The 12,705-nt window shown below is 41.8% G+C and overlaps 1 long non-coding RNA gene across 1 annotated transcript; it reads left to right on the top strand.

The window, feature by feature from the left end:
• Positions 1-52: 52 nt before the first annotated feature.
• Positions 53-11,948, top strand: LOC143157528 (uncharacterized). The gene is made up of 3 exons (XR_012994814.1): positions 53-99; positions 11,417-11,474; positions 11,850-11,948. It is a non-coding gene; the product is annotated as an uncharacterized LOC143157528 (long non-coding RNA).
• The last annotated feature ends 757 nt before the right edge of the window (positions 11,949-12,705 follow it).

The raw sequence follows: 12,705 nt of genomic DNA, 5'->3' as shown, positions 1-12,705 counted from the left end.
GGCGGGGGGGAGAGAGAGAAAAACACCCCCGCCCCTGCGGATGGCGCATGCGCAGAGGGACGGGAGCCGAGCCGCCCGGTGTTTGTTTACGGCGTGCGGGTAAGGGTCCGCCCGTGCTGCCAGTGCGCGCGTGCGCACTGGGGTGTTGTCCGTGGGCGCGTGCGCGTCAGGGCGTGGAGCTGTGAGGGGCCCGGGCTGAGGGGCAGCCGCCCGGCTCCGCGCCGTCTCCGTGAGGGCTGAGCTCCACCGGGCGCCTGCCCGGTGTCCTCTGTGGGGAGGGTGTGTGAAGAGACTGCCCTTGGGTTGTCAGTGTTTATTGGCGTCAGGCATCGGGATCGGTGGAGAAAAGAAACCGGATAAAATTGCAGAGGGGAAGGAGAAAGCTTGAGCCACACAACGGTAGTGAGCCAGCTCCCCGTGCTGAGGCAAAGCAAGCAGCCACCTCTGGAGATGAAGAACAGCTAGTCAGGAACCCACCACCAAAAAATGGGCTTGTTTGGTCACAAACCTTATGTCCAGCAGCGTAGGCCAGTTGATACGTGACACTTTTGCCAGCAGAATCCTCCATCCTCCATTAAAAGCCCTAAATGTTTTTCTAAAACTGATTCCAATCAGAAAGCCTCTTTAAAACCAATTCGGCTAATCTGCTATTATGGCTCGAAACCTACCTCAGACCGTGTGTAAGCAAGTGCAACTCTTAATCAAGCGCATGTCTGATGTGGGTCTGAAATTGTCCTGGGCCTGTGCTATAGTCCTGGGGCCAGCTAGGCAGCCTCTGTTCATCTCCAAAGACTGACTCTAGCACATGTGAATGGCCTTAGGCTCTTCTGTAGTCACACGGAACGAAAGAGATCAAGCCATGTCAACAGTCTACAAAAAGCAGGTGTACTTGTGAGACTGGTGGGTTTTGTCAGAATGCTGGCTGCAGAGGGCACAGTTCTTGTAGCAGTTGGGCAGTTGCCTTCAACTGAGTTACAGGGTCAACACAGTAACCGTTCTTTTCTGTTTGTGTGGTAAACGTCTCTGGTGCCTTGCTCCTTCCACTTTCAGAATCTGCTCTCCTGCCTCTTTTACCTCAGAAAACTAACTCCCAAGATGAGTACAGTAACAGTAATTATCCTATTAGATTATGGAGGTATATTCTATAATTAAACATACGCCTGTTTATTAGTAATAATCTGAGATTTGTTGAAGGTGTGACTTAGTTTTCGTGGTTTGGATTGTGCTTTGCAATCATACAAGAAAGCAGTATGTCTATACTCCGTAGTTTTTGTTGAAGTGTATAGGAGCTGTGGGGTCTTATCATGGAACAGGACGAGAATTTGGATTTGAAAGGTGGACCCAAACAGCAAAGTATTCTACTAAGGATACTTAATCCCTTGAAGTCAGAGAGTATTTGTGTTCTGGGATATTATTTTTTCCATTGTAGCCATAGAATCAAACTATTCAATATGGATATTAGTCCTGATTCAGATTATAGTTCTATACCTCACTCAGAATGAAGAGTTGGCCAGGATGGCATTCAGATCCTTGACCTTAATGATGAGCAGATGCAAGAAAGGAGGCAAAACCCGCCCTAAATGAACAGTCCCATAGCTCGTGCTTATGGATGTGGTGCTGTAGACCTTCCTGAGCATGCCCTTTGAGAAAAGGTGTTTCTCCATGTTGTCCTCCAGGTGGAACTATGTAGTCGTCTCACTCTGAGATTGGATTTGTTTGCTACAGTCAACCTGTTTGCTGTCTGTGTATCTATTTTAACTCTGAAAAGCCAGGCCGTGTTGTGTGTTTTTCATCCCTATTACAGGAGCCAGTGGTAGTGGATAATTAAAGTAGCTCAGACCTAGCTTCTTCAAAATAAGAGTATTATTTATTCACTGGAAGATGTACAATAATCAGAGCAAAATACGTACTTATTTTCCTATCAAGCTTTTGTAGGGTTTCTTCAGTGAAGCCATCTCTTGAGTTGGGAGAGACATCTAGCCTGCTGTAATTCATGAGTGTCTGCCTGTTTTCTTGTGTGCTTTTCACTACTCATCAGGAGTCCTCGGTTACTCGTGACAACTAACCTAATCCGTTTCTTTAATAAGGCTGGAGGGTTGTTTTTTTATCATTTACTATCCCATTTGATCCCAACCTCAAATGTGGGAGGGTCAAGCCGTAACAGCTTGGTTAGCCCTCCCTGATAATTAGTCTTCCTAGAAGAACACTGGAGATCTTTGACTGCATTTTTTTTTTATGCTATTCTGTTTCCTCTTGATTTCTTCCCAGTGATCTCTTTCAATTTCTGGCAGAATAGTACCAAACAGATCAACTTGTCCATATGTAATATGTGTAAGTAATTATGTGTATACTTTCCTCATTCTTCATACACTGCTACGGGAAGCAGTCTGATGGTAGAAAACTAGCATAACTGGTTCCAAGGCAGTTCTCTGCCATGTATGGAGATGTATAGAGAGATGAAATTTGCACTTCAGAGTTTCCCCTTGTGCCTTTACAGTCTTGCATGAAGGCTGCCTGGTTCCTAGCCTGATACAGGGCTCAGAGAAGTAGAAAAATGTCAGCTCCATCTCAGCTAGCGCAAATGTATGTGATCAGTGTTCCTGAGGTTTTGATTACTTCAGGGACGTGACAAAAAAGGAAAAACATCTTAACAATGGTAGCTCCTGTAACCATATTTTAAACATCAAAATTCCCTGTCCACTGTGTTACGGACTTGGCTATGTCCTTGACCATGAAAACAGGTCATTGGGACTGAGTAACTGTGATTACCTTTCTCAAAAGATGGGGAATTATTTACAGTCCCTCTCTTAGGGCTGGGATTTATAATGAAAGGGCCATTGCACTTCATGTGTCCTCAGGGGACCCTAGACCAGTTGCATAGCACAGTGCCCTTAGGCAGCCACTCAGAGCAAGTAAAGGCTAGAAGGACTTCCATCCAGTTTGTTCCTGCTGAACTAGCTGCAGTGTAACCTTAGCAACAAAGATGAGTGTGTCAGTAATGAGTCAGTAACATGAGAGACAACCTGGAATAAACAACAACGGGCTCCCTCAGTCTTATTCTGTGCCTGAAAGACACCTGAGAGCCTTTGGTAAGTTCACTTGAACCATCTGCCTTACCTTCCACAGCTTAAACATGGGGATAACGGTATTTGCTATAGAAGACTGCAGAAACAGCAAGGACTGATGTGCCAAGGGAGCTAAGGGTTTGTATTTTCCCTGCCAGCGCTGCCTAGTTTAGCATGAGCTGTGAAATTCATGACGGGAGAATGGCTACATAACTGCATGGCTATCCTCCTCTCTCTCCCTTCACCAGTGCCATCACAAGTTTAACCAGGCCTTGAAATGTATAGGTTCTATTTAGGTACACAAAAGTCTCAGGAGGATGCACATCTCCAGGTGTCAAAGTCCTTAATTCATTTGGTACTTTCAAAGATTTTCTCAGTTATGCAAACTATGCACAATGTCCAGCAGAAGCTGAGAAGCTCAGCCACTTCAGAGAGAGGTTGACAGCAATCTACAGGTGTCCTGTTGCAAGAGTAATCCTGCTGTCCCATTTCCAGATTGCGAGGCTGACCCATGTGGTGGTGTGGCAGTGAGGCAGCAAGTCAGGAGTTATGATTCACAGTGAAACAAGTGTGATTGCTAAACTCACCAGTCCCTCCTAGCAGAAATGACACACATACACACACTCATTCTTTTTTTCTTCTTCATGCAGTAATTTGCAAAGTTTGTGAAAGTGACTACTGGCATGTATGTCAGATGCAGGGAGGTTCCTTTTCTGTGTGACATCCTTAAACGCCGTCAGCACATCTCTATGATTTCACATTCAGCAAATAACAGCAAGGAGTCAAAGTGCTGCAGCAGTCCCAGAGCTCTGGGCAGGATTTCCCTGGAGACCACACTGCAGTGTAAATGATCCTGCTGTGGCTAGCCACACCTTTTCTAAAGAATCCAGCCTATTTTTATGAAACAACTACATCATAATGTTTCTCTCCCCGCCTCCAACAGCAGCCAGAGCTGGGCACTCCCATTTGTTGATCCTCTCGGTGCCTGCTCAGTTTCTGTGAACAGTAAGGGGGATTTAAGACTATAAGCACATTAGCTCTGGGCAATTAAAATACACTGCTTATCGTCAATGCAGTTTAAAAAAGTGGATTACACACAGCATTGGGGTTGTAACAGACAGGAGTCAGCTATTTGGGCAAGAACAAGAAAAAAATAGTGTTTCAGCCACTCAAAAAGCTATGGTTGTATATGAGTGATGTACCAGTATTTTTCAGAGAAAACCATGTATTTTGAAGATCATTAACTGAGTATGCATAATGATCATGAGTAGATTCCTGATTTTGTGCTAGAATAATTTGCTTGCTGAAGATAATATGAAAAACTTAGTTGCATGCTTTGAGATGTTATTTTGCTAGATACGAGGTGTAACACCCCAGAGACACCACATCTTACTTCTCTGCTGGAAAATGGTGAAAAAGGCTAGCCACCTCCTACTTACATTGAATTTTGTTCAGATAAATTGCTTAATCATTTAATCCCAACTAATGCAAGCAGTAGTCTTAAAAATGACAGCTTATCTTTCTGCATCTTGTCATGAACCTTTAAACCAAGGACAGCTTTTAAGACTGGATGACCTAAATACTCTTCTTTAAATGTCTCTAAAGCAACCACTGAAATATGTAAACAATAATGATACAGAAGTAGATTCCTGTTTAGGATTGTCAGATTCCTCACAAAACATTAATTACATTTTAAATAATAAGAAAACAGCTTTGATATTTGAAGTACATCTATCATCTACTGCACATTGACAATGAAAAGGGTGAGACAACAGTTTTCAAAGGGCGCAGTAAGAACAACAAAGTTTGGACGTTAGAGTTTTCCTACAGTTGCACTTCATGTGCACTTCATGAACACACTGAACAGTGGGTGCTGTGAATTGTTCTTTTTTTCATGGCAAGTGTATTTGTATCCAGTGCAGCACAATATATAATATATTTACCACTGAGATCAGAAGACAGAAAAAAAAAATCACAGAATATTTGACAGACCAGGTTGATATGAAGTGTTTCCTCTTGGTCTTAATGAAATAAAAAGTAATAATACATTTCCAAAGCATGCATCTGTGTGCAGTACCTTTCTGCTTTAGGAAAATCTGTATTTCTCACAACCAAGGCAACTCGGGTTCCTTCTCAGAAAGCAGCTGTTCTGAAAGAACTCTTCCCATTTTCAAAGAGGGTGTACTTTAAATGATCATTTCAAGGGAGGAAAATCTGGAATGGAGTGACTTTGCATTTAATAAAGAACATATTCATTTCTCCTTCTCCAGTTGCTTTCAGTACCATGGTTACCATGGTTAATGTTAAGGGGGGAAGGGAAGGAAAGGAATAACCCCTTCCCTGCTGTGCGACCATCTTATCCATAATCCCCTCTGAAGGGATAACATACCTCACCTAGCCTTAGGTTGCATGTGCCTGCGGGATTAGCTGTTAGAATGGGATGGAGTGGATTAAGTAACCACTGTCACCAGTATCTCACCCGTTGCACAACATTGCGTGAAGCAATCCTGATAAATCAGAGGATCTGGTGGCCAAAGGACGGAGACACAATATCAAGACAGGGATTGCCAAGTAAGCCAAACAACAGCCTGTATTCAATCTGTAACAATCATTGGAAGAAATGAATGCAGAAATGTGAATTCAGTGGGGGCAGATCAAGGCCTACTATGGCAACCAGTTTTATCAGGTCAGAGCAAAGTCCATCTGTCACCAGTGACAGTGAGTAGCTTTGCCTAGGCAACAGCATATGAACAGGGTGAACATGTAATGATACTTGCCCAAAGTGTTACTGCAGACTTCAGCAGTTTGTGACCCAGGGCTTTTTGAGCCCATAGTGATGGTGTCTTCATATATAATAGCTGTATTTCTCTTCTCCTCTACGCCTCCTGAGTAGAGGAGAAGGATCACCTCCCTCGACCTGCTGGCAATGCTTTTCCTAATACAACCCAGGAAGCTGTTGGTCTTCATTGCCACGAGGGATGCCTTCTTAATTCTAAAATCTCCTGTATCTTGCTGTTTATCCATGGGGGCCTTTTTGATCTTTCAAAAGCTGCTACTGACAGGTGGTTTACAGTTACACTGAACTTCAAGTAAGGTGTCTTTAAATAGTCTGCATTTTGCCTACACTCCATACTTTAGTTTACCCTTTTGTCTTCTTTTAAGTGCTCTCCATCTTTGTATTTATTTTTTTTAGGTACTGGATTTTCCTCCTTTTGTCATTTCTGCAAGGTTGTTGAATATAATTGTTACAGTAAGGCTTTTTCGTAGTTACATTTTGAACCAGACTGTTCCTGTCATTCAGAACAATATCAAGAGTTGTTCTCCCTCTTGTGCTGAGCTACCTGCTTAGCAGAGAAGTTATTTTTGAAATCCAAACCTTCATTCCTAGCACCATGTCTAGACATGATATTTTATGTAACTTACCTTGGTAACTTAAGTTTTCATTATTATTTGAGTTTCCTGTCCTCTCAGCCTCTCTGAGAGACTCACCATGGCCAAGAGGCTCGTCACATCATTGTCCCTGTGATCGCCTTGGTCAGGCAGTCCGTTGCACACTCCCAATCCTACATTGCTGTCGTTTGCATGTTAAGTAATCAGTTTCCAATCAGGAAAAGCCTTAATACTACGAGTCATAATAATCATGTGGCTCAAAGGTTGCCCCAACACACAAGCAGCCGGTTGATAAGATAGGAATGTAAAAACCTATGAGAGAAGCAGTTCCTTTACAGTAGCATGAATGTGGCAAAGGGAGGCAGGGGAAATGGGCATTTGGCACTGGATGGGCCATCTGTCTCTGGCAATACTTCCAGCAGATGGAGTACCTTCAAAGTTTGGGCACCACTGTGAATGCATGGGCATTAAAAAGAAAGACAGTGCAAAGAATGTGACATCCTCCTCTCCTTCAAGAGCACAGCTTATTTTATCCACTGACATACTCAGCAAAGGACCCTTGTTTCCGTGTCCAACAGAGGGCTTACGCCAAGGTTAGTGTAACTGTGCCATTTTTATTCGACTTTCTCTTAAGCGTGTTCCTCACTAGGTGGCCATGGCAGCATAATAACAAACATTGTGCATCATTAGATCTTCCCTTATAAAAACGGCAGCACATCAGGGTTTTGGAAGGATTTGCAGTAATGTGGTTGAGTAACTCTTTTGCACTTTCATCACATTTCTCTTGCACTTAGAATATGCTATTATTATGAAACTTTCTATTGAGGCATGCTGATAAACTGTTGCAACTCCCTTTTAAGAGGTGTAGGTAGTCAGTATTTCTTGCTATCAAGTCTATCATAAAAAATTATAATGCTTTTATAATATATTTGTATAATCCCTTTCTCCTGAGTGTTATCTGTAAACTTTGTAGGAGGCTCTTTAACAACCGCTGATATACAGCTCCTGGAGGTAGAAGCCAGAAACTGTGTAACACATCAACCTTGAAGACCAATTTAGAAGAGAAAGCAAGGCAAAATACAATCTCCATTTGAAACTGAAGCCAAAATATAGATGGACACAGTCAAAATGTAATGATGCTAATAGTACCCTTATACTGTTGCAAAAATTGCAATGGGAATCTACAGCTCATGTTCATAATCTTTTTCCTTACTTCTCATTTGATATGAAACAGTGCCAGTAAATGAGCAAGCCTCCTTAATACCAAGCTGAGGTACTGATTTCCTATTATTTCTATATTTCCACTGCACAAATGCCTGGAGACCTTAATTAGAATGGGGTCCAACTGTATTCATTTCTGCAAAATCACAGGGCTTCTGAAATTGTTGAAAGAGAAAACTAGCCCTACTTATGCAGGCAAGAATTTTCCCTGTAACATTCTGAGTTTTTCTTGGTGGTATCTCTCTCCAAATAGTGATCAGACTTTATGTCCTGGATGGCAACATTAAGTATAATCTGCTGTCATCTCCTCATGACAATATGTAAGCCAAAACACTTGCAAACAAACCAAAATATTTTCTTCTGGATCAGGAGTTTGAATTAGATGACTGAATTTTCCTGGCATGAGAGGATTATTCCTTGTCTTTCACCTAATCCTCCTCTGTTATACAATATATATAGTTACACATAGTTTTTTGTTTCCCATGGGCTTGAAAAGATTACTTTTCCACTGGGTTTCCTGCATCACTGTAATACTTCCCCTTGATTCTCTGGTTTCGTCTGCTCAACTCTGTGTTTATAGTGCGTCCGGTAACCTGAATGAAGTTACAGTTTTTAGATCTGTCATTTAGTCTTTGGATATACTACTAGAGTCCCCACAGTCTTGTATTCAACCTGTAAGATCTTTTGTTCCATCATCTGCCATCCATTGTGTCAAAGTATTTTTTCCCACAAGCGTTTCAATTACGAATTGATATTTAGTATTTGCTACGGACTTTAAAGCCTTCGGTTTCCATTTGTCACTTGAGCTTTCTACCTCAGGTCCTAGAAGCACAATGAGCTTTGGAAGCGCTTTTGCAGATCTTCTCGTATATATTTGATCCTTTGATCTTATGTATCCTTTGCATTCACAGTTGTTTGACAAGATAGTACAGGTTTAAATCATTTCCATTACAATTTGAGCTGATGAGGCACAGTATGTTCACCCCTGTAAGTGGCAGGAGATTTTGTCCTGCGATATGAGTAATTTCCTGTTTTCTGTGACCTTTTAATAATCTGTGCACCTTCCTGAAACAAAGTATTTTTTCAAGGTGCAATACCTATGTCTCTGTCTTGATTAATATTTGATGATGCATGAATACCTATTGCTATTGCATTTCAGCAAGCGTGTTATTTGGCTTTTCCATGGGCAGTCAGGGGTTCTGGGCTTCTGTGGGCTTTTGAGTTTGTTTGGCTGTTGGTTTTTCCATGAATTTCAGGTCCATAGTGTTATTCAGTTGTTAGTAGACAATACAGTGGTGCTTTTTCATCTTTATTACTGAATATAAAGAGTTATGATCACTTCACATATTGGCTTTTTTTGAGCTCCTGTTCAGATCAGTGAAATTAATCTCCTCTTGACTGAAATGTCAGCACCACAAAGTTTATATAAAGTTTTTTACTTGCAGATCATTTCTGAAATTTATGGTCTGTTTCAATACATTTACACACAACTGTAGTTTGTGAAATTAGAGAAATTCTTCACATGGTATTAAGAAATTATTAGACTTTTTCCATAGGGGGAGAAAACCCTTGATGTTAAATTGTCTTCCAGGAACCTAGCAACTTTTTATAGAACTATTTAATCGTGAGCTTTTGTTATCTTGACTCTGTATATGTCGTAATACCTGAATGCATACACTGAGCACGAGAGGATGCAAACTGTTAGCAGTCCAGTACCACACCTCTTGTCTTCATCCACTACCCTCTTATACAGGGTTTGGTCCTGCTCCTGGGGTACTACTAATAAATCTCACAGTGATTTCTGTATAAGCAGAACTAAGTCATAATGGTTTCCTCTCATATATCATGCATTCTGTTTCCTTCACACTCTGCAGTGATTCCTTGCACGCAATTCCTGTTTTTTTAGTCTTCTATTGGTTTTGCCTCTTTTTTTTTTTAATTTGGTCTCAACTGTGGTTTCTTATGTTGCTTAGTGTTTTAAGACTCACTGAACAAGCAATTGCAAGCATATATTTTCAGTAAGTTTTTGTTCATTTAATGTGATTCAGTGTGTTGTGTTGAATGGAGAATGTGCAATGCTATACCTAGGGAAGTACTTTTACGTAATGTTTTGTTATTCAGGATGCATTCATGGACTTGCATAGGCAGAAATGGCCCGTAGTTTTTCTTTATTTTCAAAAATAGCTGGAGACTAATTTATTAATGATAACCAATAGTCAGCATCTTGAGTTATTTGAGATACTCCAGTATTTCCCTGTACTTCTCCAGGAAGGATGATGTAATTTATCAGAAAATGTCAGCTTCTTAGTACAAAGAAACATGAATGTAGGAAAGAATTAGGGTAGAGATGTTCTCAGGGAAGTCTTGGCAGAGCTCACCTAGCTGGGGGGATCTTGGAAATGGGGAGAGTTGTGGCCTGAGGTCAGGATACAAGGGTGACCGTGGAGAACAATTTGTGGAGAGGAGATAATACAGAGGAGGCTTAGTCAGGAAACTAGAGGGGGCTTTTCAACCAGACAGAAAGGTCTGAACAGATCAGAAACTTCCCCTGCCTGGAAATCTAAGCAACAACCTAATTTCTAGCCAAATAAGCAAGCACACGTTCTATAACAGTACATTTTCTTAAATACATGTGCAAGTCAACAGCTCTTAAAATTGCTTAGAGCTTCTTATTATTTTACCCTTTCTGTTTAAAATAAAGTCTCTCTCTGAGCATGGCTACAGGATGTTTCATGAGGTACGGCTTCCCATACAAACAATAGCTGTACCACTGTGGCTGAGTACACACAGGGAAGGACCTGTTACGTAGTGGCTAGATCATACCATGGGGATTTGGTGGCCAGGGTTCAATTTTGAGGCAGTTGGCTGGATGACCTATAAAAATGACATTATGTATTGTCCTGGTTTTGGCAGGGATAGAGTTATTTTCCTTCCTAGTAGCTGGTACAGTGCTGTGTTTTGGATTTAGGAGGAGAACAATGATGTTGATAACACACCGATGTTTTAGTTGTTGCTAGGTAACGCTTACACTAGTCAAGGATTTCTCAGCTTCCCATGCTCTACTGACTGAGAAGGCTGGAGGTGCACAAGAAGCTGGGAGGGGGCACAGCCAAACTGGCCAAAGGGACATTCCATACCATGTGACGTCATGCTCAGCACATAAACTGGGGAAAGCTGGCCAGGGGGGCCGCTGCTCGGGGACTGGCTGGGCATCGGTTGGCGGGTGGTGAGCAATTGCATTGTGCATCACTTGCTTTGTATATTATTATTATTATTATTATTATTATTATTATTACTACATTATTATTATTATTGCTATTAGTATTTTATTTCAATTATTAAACTGTTTTTATCTCAACCCACGAGTTTTTCTCACTTTTACTCTTCCAATTCTCTCCCCCATCCCAACTGGGGGGAGGGGAGGAGTGAGTGAGCGGCTGTGTTGTACTCAGTTGCCGACTGAGATTAAACCACAACATGTATTTATCTTATTATTACCTTCCTTTCTTCATCTGTAAATTTGGAACAAGAAAATAGGCTCCTTTACAGAACGTTTCTAGTGATGCAAAGCATCATGAAAGAGCTAGACATTGCTACAGAGCCATACTGCGAGGGAGAAATAGTGTGAAACTTTAGCTCCGTATGCTGGATTGTGTCTTACAAGCACTACAAAAGCAAAGAAAGTTGATATTAGAAAACTCCCTTTTGACCTTTAGACATCATAAGCTTTCTGCTTGCAGGGCACGTTGGCAGATGGGTACTAGCCGACATGTGAAAGGCACTTCCCGTATTACAGACGTAAGTAATACTGGCTACTTCTTCATAGCTTCCTTTTACTCTAAAGTTGCATTGTCTGCTAAGATCATATTCTAGTCAAACTCAATCAGATCCTGCCTCTTCCTCAATACAAGCTGAAGGCATGGCCCTGCTGTGCTGCCCGTGACATCTGAGGAGCAGCAGAAGGAGATTGTGCATGGTCTCTGTGCTGTGGGAGCAGACAGTGCAGGGGCACACTCTGCCAGATGTTATTACTACTTGGGAGAACAGGGCAGCCCAGATCTGCCAGCCGTTCGCTCACTAACTCCATGGAGTTGCAATAGATTAGCTGCACAAGCTAATGTAGCCCTGAGACTGTACTAGCAACATAGAAAATACTCTTTTTTTTCCCCACAGATTCCATGGAAAGGCCCTTCCACCAGGATGAGTGATCAGGCTGAGTGCAGGTTCCGGGATTTACCCTTTCAAGAAACAGTATTAGAGGAGTTTTTCTTCCTCGCATAAAAATGTGCTAAATTAAGATGTGTGGCTATTAGCAAAAATATCCTATCAATTCAACTAGTATAAACAAAATGACCTTCATCCTGCTGTGTAATTCAGATACTCATATGTATCACGAAAGGAGGAGGTAAGCTCTGCCTAGATCTTACAGGGAACTACAGGCTTTAAAGTGTTATAGACTGTTAAGCAAAATCTAAAAATCTAAAGCATGGTTTAATTATAAACTTGTACAAGAGATTATATAGGTCCGGGGCAAAAGTTGAGATTATAACCATCTATATTTTAGGAAGCATGTCATGTTATTATTCTCTCACCTCTCAAAATGAAGGCCTCCTTCCTAACTTTCCAATACAACAAATGAGTTATATGATTGAAGTGCGACAACATGAAGAAAAGTTTGTGCAGCTCCTACAATCTTGTTTTGACTAAAGCTAAGGGGTGGCTTTATTAGCTGCCCAAACAGTCTTAAAATACCCTCCACGGCACAGGCACCCAGGGAGCACGCCACAGGCTGCAGAAGCCTCCCTGAGACCATACTGCTGCCAAAAGTGGGGACTTTATCTTTATTCCCACACACAGCTACATGCTCCCACTGCTGCCTGATCACGTGCAGTGGGAAAGCTCCAATTCCTGATTGAAAACAAACCTTGCAGAAGGAAGGTTTCTGTCAGATCAGCAAGTCGGTCTCACTCCCCCATGGCTGCACTATAGGGGCAGAGCTGGCGCAGGTGAAGTGGCAGGAGCACGTAAC

The sequence above is a fragment of the Aptenodytes patagonicus genome, chromosome 2 (assembly GCF_965638725.1).
Source record: "Aptenodytes patagonicus chromosome 2, bAptPat1.pri.cur, whole genome shotgun sequence".
Classification (NCBI taxonomy): Eukaryota; Metazoa; Chordata; class Aves; order Sphenisciformes; family Spheniscidae; genus Aptenodytes; species Aptenodytes patagonicus.
Note: the sequence above shows the minus strand (reverse complement) of the source record. Positions and strands in the feature narration are given on the sequence as shown.